A 12,980-nucleotide genomic window follows, 5' to 3' on the forward strand; every position below is an offset into this window, starting at 1 on the left:
CTGGCAAGGAGACGGATCCGTGCATTGAGATCTTCGACTTCTCTTCGCTTTTCATGCTCACGTAGACCAAACTTCTGCGGCATTGTGATCTCGTACAAAAAGCATTGATGGCAGCTCTGAGCATCCTCGAGTGTCTGAAACTGGAAAAGCAGGAAATTGTGGAAGCGCACAAGGATTGCCAGACAAGGGAACGTGAAGTTGATACAGTTCTGGCAAAAGCTACTCAGGACCTACTGGATGCACAAGATAAACTTGAAGCCCCTCTTGCAAAGGCTACTTGCGCCAAAAAAGGTGAAACTATTGCCAGTCAACTTGCAAAAATGACTGAGGAAAGAAATCACTGGCAAAGAAAATTCGTGGAGATGGTGAACAAATACAACAAAAGCCAAGCCAAAAAGGACTTGGATGACTGCCACTCCACAGTTAAGGGTCTCCAAGATCAGCTGGCTAAAGCATCCAGTGAGAGGGACGACTTACAAAAGCAGGTACACGAGCTCAAGGAGGAGAAGTCCCACATGGTTCACCAACTCAAGCAAACTGAAGCTGCAAAGAAAGGTGGGCCACATGAAAAAACGCTTCAAGAAGAAAGGGGCGAAACCGATGCACAAGCTCTTCACCGCGTGCAAAGGAATCGAAATGAGCTGCAGGTCCAGGTCGGCCATCTTCATGCAGACATAATCCACCTACAGGAGAACATCAAAGAGCTCCAACAAACGCGGACACCTAACCCCCTTTCTTTCATGGATGACCACAATCTCTACACTCTGACTAAAGAATATTGGGTGTCTACCTTCGAGGTACTGGACAAGTGCAGTGAGTGGTTCCAGGATCTACAAGCTGCAGTTGTAAGAAACAAATATGTGAGGACTCCACAACCACCAAAGGAATATCGGCAACTCTTCACGAAGCTGAAGGAGTCCATCGGATTATTGAAAGAATATAGTTTTCATCAGAAAACTCGGAGAGCAGCTGCTTCTCTACAAGTAGATGATTATGGAACCAACTTTGATACCAACATCTTCCTAGTAAACAAACACCTATTGGAAACTGAAGAGTTTAGGTCACTGGAAGCAGCTAGAAAGGATCCAAATGTATGACCCCCCATCTATGACATAATGGAGATGTGACAAGCCAAGGATAAAACGGGCTTAGGTGCCGAATCAGTGTCGTCATTCCAACAAGGAAAGTGCACTCAAGTCAACTTTGTGAAGGGTGCTATACAAGTCGACCCTCTCACAACACAAAGCCTTCCCAGTGAGCTGTCCAAAGATCCAGCTAAGGTTACATTCGAAGATGCATTAGACTGGGATCAACTCACAACACCACCGGAGAGCCCAAAAAGTGGTGCAGTGCCAGCTTCATCTGCGGGGAAAAAGAACAGATGCCGGAATCATCTACCCATGGCCTCAAAACTCTCTTCCCCAAGGAATTTCCCCTGCGGCCTATCCTGCATGAGCCACAAATTCAAGAGCGCCTCCGGCAATTACAAGAATTATTTGGTCCCCAGGAAATCGACCAAGAGGAACAGCGGTTCTCGTCATTCAAAGAAAAGCATGGAGAGTTCTGGAATCTTCATGATGATCCGTTTCTTCTTCACATGCGCCTCAAGAAGATGGCTCCTATTCCATATACGGAGTACAAAGAGCAAAAAAGATTTCAAATTTACCCTTATAAACCATATTTTAGGGGTCTCCGAAGCGCACCAAGCTAGCAACGTCAAGAGGGATTCAGTTGGGGCTTGGGTCCGTTGGGTCCGTTTCAAAAAGAATCGGTTTACCGCACACAACCTAACCAATTTCTTAGAAATAAGAATGGTCACAACAAAAATCCGTTACCTGGCTCGACATTGGGTGCGCAAACACACAGATAAAGACACCAATGGATCTCAAAATATGCCAGAGAAGTGTACTCCAGAATGGGAGAAAATGATGCGTCATTAACCAGGATGGCGACAAGAATACTTAAAGAAAGATGCATTGTATTCGGTCTACAAAAAGCAGCGCCACCATATGTTCGAGCAGATCCACTTTTCTATCCTACAGACAGAAGATGGACATGGGAAGAATTTGAGGCCTTGAAAAGCAAAGATGCGCGCATCTCCTATAATTTCCCGATACTTCCGGCTAAGATGTACCCAACACTAGCAGAATTCCAAGCAGCAATAGTAAATCTTATTGAAGCTTGGAATCTAATCCCCGCCCTCGCAATGGTGGCTACGTGCAGGTTTTTAAAGCTAATCCTCTTGCTCACAACATTGGCAAACTACAATGCATTGGAAGCTCAGTCCATGCGGCAGGTGTATGATCTCTCACAACACCCAGACATTGACATAATCTATCATTACTTCCACAAAGTAAAATATCTTCCAAGTAACTATCTTGTTACTTTCGATTGACACAAGATTCTGGGACATAAAGGAGGAACTATTCTTCACCCGACATACACCTCACTGACAAGACTCTGCGCGCACGCAAAAAGACTGCACTCCGGGATGCAATCACATGTGCGTGATGCCGAGGACGGCATCACCAGCAGGAAGGGGGCAATGTTAACTTCACCAACACGCCACCAACGCCATGAAGCAAGGGAAGCAAAAGAATGTGGGAGAAGCGACGAAGAAGTGGAGCACAAGCAGAAACGGAAGGAAGCAAGAGCAAGCAGAGGCAAAGAAGAAGACAAAGATGAAGAAAGGGCATGCAACATCTTTTTCCAAGAACATCTAATTATTTTTGTAATTTTATTTTTTCCCGGCCATGAATTTTTTCGACCAAATATGTAATTAATTGTAACAACACCGAACATGAGCGGAATTATTACTTGCGTGTTCGGGTCGTTTTTGGCAAGTCTGAGTGTCCCGGGAGCTCTGGAATGGTCCTAAAACCCCCTAGGGACATAGTTTGGGCGCCCGGACACCTTTCTAAGTGAGTTAAAAGCCCAAAAAACTCATTTGTAAAGAATTATTCGTGTCCGAGAGCCAAAAAACGAATTCTGTTTCTGCTTTTGTGTATTTGCCTGCATCTGTGTGTGTGAGAGAGAGGTGAGGGAGGTGAAGGGCATAACATAGGAGGAGAAGGGTGATTCTAGCTTGCTCCATAGGCAAGCTCTCGCACTCTACGCGCGTGGGCTCTTCCGCGAATACGCCGGTCTCCAACGAGCGGGAAGAGGTGAGTGAAACATCTCTTCTTACTTTCTTCTTCTCTTGCAAAGTAATCCTTTGTTTTGTGTGTGTGTGTGTGGGTTGCATATGCTTCACAATCCATAGCCCAAGCTCCCTAACGATCTACCCTACGGTGTGCTTAGCCTTCTTGCCCAAAGAGGTGAAGCCGCGGGTGAGGGTAGCAAGCTCCTCTTTCTTCCATCCGATCCGCCTGCCCAAGGGGAGAGGGAGGAAGAAAGAACGGCTTAACAGAGCCATCTGTAGGCCTCGGCTATGCCAGAACATAACATCATAATCAATGAAGCAACAATTGGAAGAAGTGCTACCCACTTTCCATTCAACAAGGATCAACAAGCCGATGATTGTCTCCGGCCTTGTAATAGCGAGGAAGCGTCGGTGGTGCCAAGCCACATGGTACCCTTCGTTTGGCTACTGAACAAGCAATGGGATTACTCCAATGGACCCTTAATGCGACTTGTTAAATGCAAAGGACTCGGTTGCACTCATTCTCTACTAAACTTAAACCTTCAAGTTCTTATCTCTTCACACACATGTGCGGTTCTCCAATTAGCTTCAACTTACCTCTTCACACACACGTGTGGATCTCCACAAAGCTTCAACTAATCTTGCACACACTCACAAAATCATGGAGCATTAGTACCCAATGACAAGATTAGCATGCAATTTATGCATCTAATTATGCAAATCTATGTGTGTATGCACATGAAATTAATGAAAATTAGTAACAATTAGTGAGAAATTAGTAACAATTAGTAAGTGGTTATTGCAAATTAGTGAGTTGGGGAGCTACGCTCAACCAATCGGGAATAATCTCAACCGAATCAAAGGGGTTTTTGTGAGTTTTTGAGTTCTCACAACTCTATGTTTTTCTGGCATTGGGCTTTTCCCTACCCAATCCTCAACCTAATCCTAAGTGGCCTTTGAGTCCCACTCAAACCCACAACCTATCCAATGGTTTTGTAACAGATTGGAGTCTAATTAGACACTAATCTACTTTTCAATGAACTCCACTAGCTTAGGAAATCGATCCCCGACAGTGGCGCCATTAAAAGGGGCGTCTTGCACATAGGGGATATGCTTACACCTCGAATCAAATTGTCATCCAAGAATCACATTACCCGGCTAGGGCATGGAGGCATCTCACAAGTGAGAGAGCTCATATGCTAGAAGACTAGATTAGTAGACTCATGAAGGTAGCAAAGAAGCTAATAGGGGAGAAATGCCATTGATTGGCAAGCCCTCACTACTCTTCCTCAATCTACTACTCTCAACCTCTCAACACGAAAGCATGGGTAGCATTGGCAAGGTCCCCTCAACCACACACACACACACACACTCCTCTCTACAAGCACACACAAACTTGGAAAAGATGAGATTAGCACACACTAATCAAACCATAGGCAATCAATGCACATACATCTCAAATCTTATCAACAAGCAAGCATACTTGGAATGGAAGGGCATACACATGCATAGGAAGAAAACATGCAATCTCAAGCATTAGTCAACGCAAGCAACGCACACACACATACAATCAAGCAGTAGGAAAGCAATTAGAGAAGAAATGTAAACCCTTGCATTAGTATGTGAAGCTCTCAAACTATGGAAAGCTCAAGAGTCTCCACTATCTTCTTCACAAGCACTCTAAAGAATGCACTCAAGAAGTGAGGTTTACACTTTACAAGTTATGTTTTATACCTAGGGTTCATTGGCCATGCCCATTCACAACTAGGGCGCCCATTGCTCTAAAATACACACCTAGGCTTAAACGGGAACCTCTCTTGTCACTGTGGCACTGTGACTTACAACCTGGAACTCTTATCGAGCCCGTTTACCACTTACATTGGCATGGAATTGCATTCGGGATATATTTACATTGTCAGTTACGGCCCAAAAATAATATGACGCTTGTTCGGACTTGCCATGGCCGCCATGTCATAACTCCATAACATTCCTGTATCACTACATCTCCCTTGTATCCGTCATGGAATACTCTGTATTTGTGTATGTTCAGTATTTGGCTGAACAACTTGAAATAACAAAACAAGAAAGATATATAAGCTGCCTAGAGCGGGATCCCTCAACCGCTAATGTGGGGGTTTGAAGGTTTGAAAGGTCCTTCAACTTTTGTGATTGTGCACCCGCGTTGAGTCTTCCCACACTCAACACTCCACCTACTCTAAACCAAAGTAGACTTGAGTCTAAGTCAATCTACAACCACCTGACCATGGTTTTGCAACCAATGGGAAACTAATGACTCGATGCTAAGCGAAGTGCTCTAGCTTCGGCACTCATCCCAGGCAGTGGCGCCACTTGTGAGCGCAACTATGGGATTAGTTAGCTCACACCTAACAAGGGGATTGTCATGCACAAGGGTAATATCCGGCTAGCTCATGGAAGGGACATGGGTCGTCAACCCCATGTGCACTTCTAGCTATTGCAAAGAGAGTGATTAATTAGGACTCTATCTACTATCACAAGCAATACCGTATTCCCTACTATCTACCCAAACCCACTAGCTATGGAGAAGCTAGTAAAGCTCACCTAAGCCCAACCCACTACTCAATCTACGAGCTCCCACTTCATACACATGAATGTAAGCAACCCATTAGATTGATGAGCATCCTTGATACTCAATGAGCCTAAGGCTAATTACACCATGGCAAGCTTCAAGGCCTATTCCCTTGATAGCAATCACCACAATGCAATGCCAATAGTGCCCTAGAGGGAAGCTTATCTCTCTAAGATGATCAGGTCAATCACTAATCCATACAAAGCTAAGAATTCTTACTCTAGTATGCAAAGCATGCACCTCTAACTCATTCACAAGTAGCAAACAAAGCCTAGATCATTTCAAGAGAAGAGAGCAAGCTCTTCAAGCTCACTAGCCTTTGCTAATGAATGTAACAAAGCTTGCAAACCCACAAGCTTCAAGCAATGATTAATCAACAAGCATTCAATACACAAAGCATAGAGCATTGAGTAGCAATGGAGCAAGCTAGAAGCATTCAAGCTCTTCCACTACATAGCCAATGTGTAGAGAGTAGACAAGGGATGAGGGAGCATTGAGTAGCAATGATTAATCAACAAGCATTCAATACACAAAGCATAGAGCATTGAGTAGCAATGGAGCAAGCTAGAAGCATTCAAGCTCTTCCATTGCATAGCCAATGTGTAGAGAGTAGACAAGGGATGAGGGGAAGGAAGCCATTGACATTAACCATGAACAAATGATTACAAAGAGAGCATAAGCTCTAATGGATAGCTCAAGGTGGATGAGGTGATGGGAGCTCAAGCTCTTAGCATATACTTTGATAATAGTCTCCAAAAAAGTGGGCTTCTTTTAGTGAGAGCTACTTTTATAACTAAATTGGCATTAAGCCCTAGCTTAGTGTCCCTTCTATATTTGGCCGGACAACTAGCTAATCACTAAAAGGAGTAGTGGGTTCATCATATTACAAGCTGGAACCCACATTGGCCGATAAATATATCCGTTCATACTTACATTGCACTTTACAAATATTTCTAATCATTCACATAAATACATGAATAAAAATGTAATTACACAAAGATAGGGAAACATTAAAGATGTCCGCTTCCCATGTCCACTTTTACACTTGTTATCTGCTACTAAAATCTTTGTATTCTGCTTTCGTTGTTTCATCCTTCCCGAAATACACCATATCTGCTCCTATTATATATCTCCCGTCTTCACACCGCTTCCGCATGCTTTTGCTCTTACTCCTCTTACTCCAAATCCGGTGGAACAAATTTATTGCAGCTTTTTCTAAAATGAGGATAAAGCATAATGTGGTTGCTCTGATTGCTTCTTGAAAGCAAAAACTACATGAATTAGTAAGAGACTCCACAAACTGGCTCAAGCAATACATTACAAGGTGCCTAGCAGCAGATGAAAGACCTAGCAAGGAGAGATTGATATCAATCTTCCTAAAGGGCTTTAGAAACAAAAATTTTCATGCACATTTGTATGCAAAGAAACACAATGAGTGCTACTTGGATGCCATGGATCACAATGACAATTTCGATACCTCTGGTGTCACAAGTTTGGGTAACCAAAAAGATAACAATAGAACCTCTTGCACAGATAGCAATTTTTGGTTCCTTCTGTCAAGAAATTGAATACAAATGAGATTGTTGATCTTTTTTCAAAATAATTGGGACAATTGTATTGTGCTCCCAATATGCCAATGTATAGTTAGCGAGTACCTCAAGGATGGGGGAGATCACAAAATGGAATAATGTATAGTTAGCGAGTACCTCAAGGATGGGGGAGATCACAAAATGGAATAATGCAATATGTTTTCATTTGGGGCGGTTAAAAACTCTCCTCCAAGACTGTGGTGTGATGCATGTAGATGGAGATCCACTCGCGTGACTAATGACTACAATTATCTAGCATGCATGCAGTGAGAACAAGGTTATGCTTACCCACAATAGCTTAGACCACACAATGGAAATGTGGAACAAGGTTATGCTTACCCACAACAACTTAGACCACACATTTCCACAATGGAAATGGGGAAAGAGCTTTAGTTTCTATGCAATGGGGTGATCAAGAATAAGCCAACAGGCCTGTGTTGGGAGCACAACCCTTTGTGCCACAAACGATGCCATTTAGATATTTAAGTGCTAATGAAATTGAGCTAGGAATGGACTTAGTATGTTCTCAAACCTACTTCATTGAGGAGGAGCCACCTTTGCTTGATATGGAATCAGAAATTCCCACTAAGCCCAACCAACTTGTATATGTGAATTCTAAAACCAATCAGCTTATGTATGTTGCTAACCAAAGCATTAGAGGATATAATCAACAACAGCAAACCTCGATACAGAGCTTGACAACCTTTACAATGCTGCAAGTGTGGTGGCAATTGCTATGCAAGGTATTGTCTCAATAAACCACCAGCCAAACCAAGCCAGCCTGCGAGACGATTGTTAGCCAGTTTTCGCCGCGATCGGGTATTGCAGAAAGCTCTTTACACCAACATACTATGTCAATGCAGGGGAGTGACCGAGACTAGTTGTACGGAGACATTATATAGCTTGTCAAGCCATACGAGAATCAATTAGCAAGAGGATATGGTCAAATAGGACTAAGGCCTCACTAATCAAGTGGATTACTACTAAACGGGATATGACCTAATACACATACAAAATTGAATCATTATAGGACTCACACATTATACTCTAAACTCAGCCCACAACACTTAAAGAAGAATCAAAAGCTTAATCGTCAAGCAAGGCACTAATCTCCCGCATTTAAGTAAGAGGCTTCTTAATCACAATCTTCATAAATCATCAAATTAGTATGCATAGCTTGCATCATTAGCTTAGCAATGCTCCATAAAGTGCAAACAAACTTAATCTAAAGCTAATTAGTGAACCCACAAGTGCTCATAAGCATGTGTGTGAGGAGAGTGTAGATTCAAAGGAGAGCTTCATACACTATCTTAGGCATACAACAACCATAGCATTTGAACCCATAGAGCTTACAAGAGCTAAGAGCTTGAGTAGAAGGAAGCAAACCAATCCCTAGCATGAGCTCTTCATCATCTCTGCTTCACGATTTCTTTGTTAAGAAAAACGTTATCTTGCTTTATGAAAAGGCCATTTTCTCACCTTTCACTTTGGCTTTTATACTTGCACACCCAATTGCTAATAAGTGGACATCCTAATGGCCACACACTTACTCCAAATTCCCTGTGGGTTTCTCACTTTTCCTCTCTCTATGCTCTCCATTCCAGCGGTTATAGCTCTCTAATCTTAATACAAATAATTACAATGGGTGGGACACTTAAGTGACCACGGGAATAAATTGAAAGTTTTGTCCACCGCTTTTGGTCCATCACTTTGACTCGGTCTTCTTCTCGTCCTTCAGCTAAATTTAATCTTTAGCTTTGCTCCGTTCTGTATTTGGCGGAACATTCCCCCCCACCTAGTCCAGTGTCCGTCCTCGGACACTGCTTGTTCGAAGAGTAATGTCGTATGCCGGTTGTGTGTCGAAAAAGTACATGTTTGTGCACTTAAGAAAATAAATGTGGAAATAAAAGTGCCGTGTCTTATACATAGATTTGCTATGTGCAAAAAACCATCTCGGCAAAAAAGCACATAGTTTCGATCTTATTTAACTAGTGTTAATAGAATAAATAGAAGTATGTACATTTGACCACCTGTACATGTTCCTGTACTTCACTTGAATGTTCTATCTGTATCCTCTTCTTAGGATATCCAACTTTAGAGCACTATTCCATTCTTCCTTGTGTTTGAACTGCTCTGCTTTTATTACTAGATCCATGAGTGGATTTTGCAGTTCCATGTTATGATAGGCAATATATCTGGTTCCTAGATCTCCCATCTTCGGATGCATGGTTAGTTAGTACGAAAGGTACGATACGGTACGGTACGATAAAATACGGTACTAATTGGTACCTTAAAATTTTTTGAGGTACGGTACGATATTAGTACGTTTTTTTTTTAAAAATACTTCCTAAACTTAAAAATTGTAGACAAGAAGTTACAAAATAGTAGAACCATGAACATAATGTCATCATGCCATTAGAGTACAAAATTGCTACAAAAGGATAGGCCAAAAACTCATGGCATGGGCGACCGCCAAGTTCCAACATGCGTACATACATGATACTACATACTACAATACATCATCGATGGGCTAGAAGGAGATAGATGCCCAATGCCTAGAGAGCTATAACATATCAAAAGTCTACATCATCACCAACATCTGCATGATCATCAACATGATCACTACTAGAGTGTCCATCAAGAGAGTTCTCTGAAGAGGACTCTTCGAAGGTGGACGAGACACTCTGGGGATCATTCTCGCTAAGTAGGTTGCCATCATCATCAAACAAGGGCTCTCTAGGCAGTGGGGTATCATCATGAGGGGGCAATGGAATATCATCATGAAGGCGGGGATTGGAGCTCGAGGATCCCCGCCTCACATATGTGCGAAGGCCACCCTTTGCCGATGCCGAAGGCGGAGGCCTATGAACTCCAACTGCTCGGGCCCCCGTCCATGCTGACTCCTGGTGCTGCGAGTATCTGCTGCCACAAGCTCACTATAGAGCTCCATGAAGATTGCCTCGTTCTCCTCATCAGGCAATATGATCGCTTGCCTAATATGGCAATGGCAAGTGCACACGCTGACAAACAGCTCCCTATAGGCTGCAAATGGCGATGAATGGCTCTCTAGAAGACTGAAATTGCTCCACGCAACAACAACAACAACAACAACGACGACCCAAAAAAAAAAAAAAAAAAAAAAATTTCGAAAGTCGTACGATACCGTACGAATCCGTACGGTACCGTACCGTACAACAAGTACGTACGATTTCAGTCGTACGACGTACGGAACTAAGCCTGTTCGGATGAAATATGACCGTGTCTTACTCAAAAAACCCTGTGAGGAAGGCTTCCTCAAACGTCACCATATATTGGGATGGCAAAAACTGGCATCTTGCATAAAAGCCCATTTAAACTTCCTTTGGAGGCCGTTCCTTCTGTAAATCCCAACACATGCTGCCGTGTTGTCCTTCCAAGAATTTGCGCCATGTAGCTTTGTGCTCAATGCATTTTGCAAATTCTAGAGTGCAGGCTATAAGCATTTGTGCTATCTTCACAAGCATTACACATGCGAGATCTGGCATGCCATCAAACTGTTCAATTGTGTCTTTGAGTGTTTTGATGAAGTATTGCTCAGAGACTATATCATTGTGTGGTGGCGGCAGCAGAACGGGGTAGTTCAGATAATGAGGTTTTCTTTCCTTCAAGGCGAGAAAATCCGGCCACATTCTCCTCCTCCTTATAGGGCAATGACACGGGTCGATCCATATTTCTCTAGGTGCCATCGCATAAACATTTTTGTATGACGGGAAGTCTCGGAACCACTTGATCCTCCACCTGGGCTGATTTGGCAACCTTGACAAGCTCATCCACGCCTCCATAGTCATCTCCCTATAGCCACCTAGTTCCTCTTCGTCGAGACACTTGGGGAGAATCTCCACTCTGAGTAGTTTCTCTTCAAGCTTTAACAGTGGTAGTGGTAGAGGTAGTAGATGGTAATCTTTTGTGGCCTCCCCATGCTTCATATATTTAAGTTTAGCACACATCAAGACTGCCTCCTCCCATTCTGTATACTCTCTTTGTTCATGAGAGATTTCCTCCTTTATGTCAACTTGCAGTTGAGAGGATGTGCCTGCTTCATGGCCAAATTCATGTTGCTTGACGGGAGGCATTTCCATTGCAATTGCACTCGTGCTAGCTCCCGTCGTATGTGGAGGTGGTCCCACTGTGGCTGTTACTGGGGTTTGACTTTGTAGAGCTTTTACCATATCCTCCAACTCTTTAATCCTCGCTCTCGAGGCTAATTCTTTTTCCATGAAAACTGATGTGAAGGCTTCCCTTTGTAATGCTTCAGAATCTAATTTTCGCCTTACATTGCTTTGTAGAGGGTTGCCGCCAACTGTTGGTATGGTCAATGCCATGGCCTGTATAGGATCATGTAAGAACTTTCTCATGGCCGCTTTGGCTTGGTCACATCTGTCAGTTGCTAGCCTTTGTGCTGCTTAAAAGATCTGCACTTGTTGGTCCTTGTTGGCCACCTCTTGCTCTGTCAGTTCTAATCGAAGTTGTACTTCATCCAACTGCTGCTTTAGAATGTCATTTTGTACTTGCAGTTGGCTCTGGTACACATCCTTGAGCTCTAATTCGCATTGCAACTCCTCAATCTGTAACCCCAAAGATTCCAGCTCAATTTGCTTGCCTTCAGCTTCCAATTCTGCTCTACTGCCGCATCTTTCTTTTGTTCTTGAAGGTATTCCCTTGTATTTGCCACGATGCCTATGTACTGTATGTGTTCAGCTTCTGCCATCTTCAATGTAAGATTTTTGTTTTCTTCCATCTCTTTCAAGTGCCTCTTGAGAGCTCTATTATCAATGATCTGCTTGTCTAACTTTTCTGCCAGCACTACATTATCTTGCATAAAGTGCAATGTAGAAAACTTTAAGTACCGCATGTTATCATACACACTGTCAAAGGCGGTTGTCTAATCATTATTGTACTTGGCCATAATTTGCCTTTCCTCTTCTACTGAAAACATTCTTAAGCCACTCGGGAAGGTAGGGTTCTCCCTTTGGTCAGGATGCATCATGTGCGAAGGGCCTGCTTCCTTTTTGTAGACGTGTCCGCCTTGAGCATTTGTCTTTGAGATTCTTCAAGAGCTCAGATCTCTGTGAAAGTCAATGATTTTTTTACTTTTCTTTCTTCCCTTGCCCGTTTTTCTTCTTCCTCGTCATCAAACTCTATCTCTGTCAGTTCTATGGACTGTTTATATGCGGTTATCTTCTTCCTCTTTTTGATTTTGCTCATCCTGTTGTTGAGGAGGCGCTTTTTCATTTGATTGAACACCCAAGATTGGCGAGGGAGGAGGTTGCTCCTCCTCTTCCATGGCATCTTTCTTTTCTCCCTCTTCTTCATCTTTATGCTATTCCTGTTTTGTAGCTTCGGCCACCACAGCCTCTTTTTGGACCTCTGAATTTCCTCCTTGTTGAGTATCCACTTCGACTTCCATATCTCAGGCTTTGCCAGTAACTTGAATAGCCGGTGGTCTCTTTGCTTTTTTCTATGAATCTTGACTCTTCCAGCCTTGGCTATTCTCAGGGTCATCCTTCAATACTTCTTTTACAAATTTTTCGGCCTCAGCCTCATGATCAAGGCTACTTTGGCCCTCTGTATGAGGCCTTCCAGGAGGTGGTGGTGCAGTGAA

General features: G+C 43.1%; 1 long non-coding RNA gene across 1 annotated transcript in view; it reads left to right on the plus strand.

Moving 5' to 3' along the window:
- The first annotated feature begins 1,031 nt into the window (after positions 1-1,031).
- LOC147613493 (uncharacterized) overlaps positions 1,032-12,980 on the plus strand; it is a 37,274-nt gene continuing 25,325 nt past the window's right edge. Inside the window, exon 1 of the long non-coding RNA XR_015263204.1 lies at positions 1,032-3,164. This is a non-coding gene — a long non-coding RNA (uncharacterized LOC147613493). The remainder of the gene's footprint in view (positions 3,165-12,980) is intronic.

Source organism: Cibotium barometz, chromosome 43 (genome assembly GCF_041138505.1).
Source record: "Cibotium barometz isolate CiBa-2024 chromosome 43, ASM4113850v1, whole genome shotgun sequence".
Classification (NCBI taxonomy): Eukaryota; Viridiplantae; Streptophyta; class Polypodiopsida; order Cyatheales; family Cibotiaceae; genus Cibotium; species Cibotium barometz.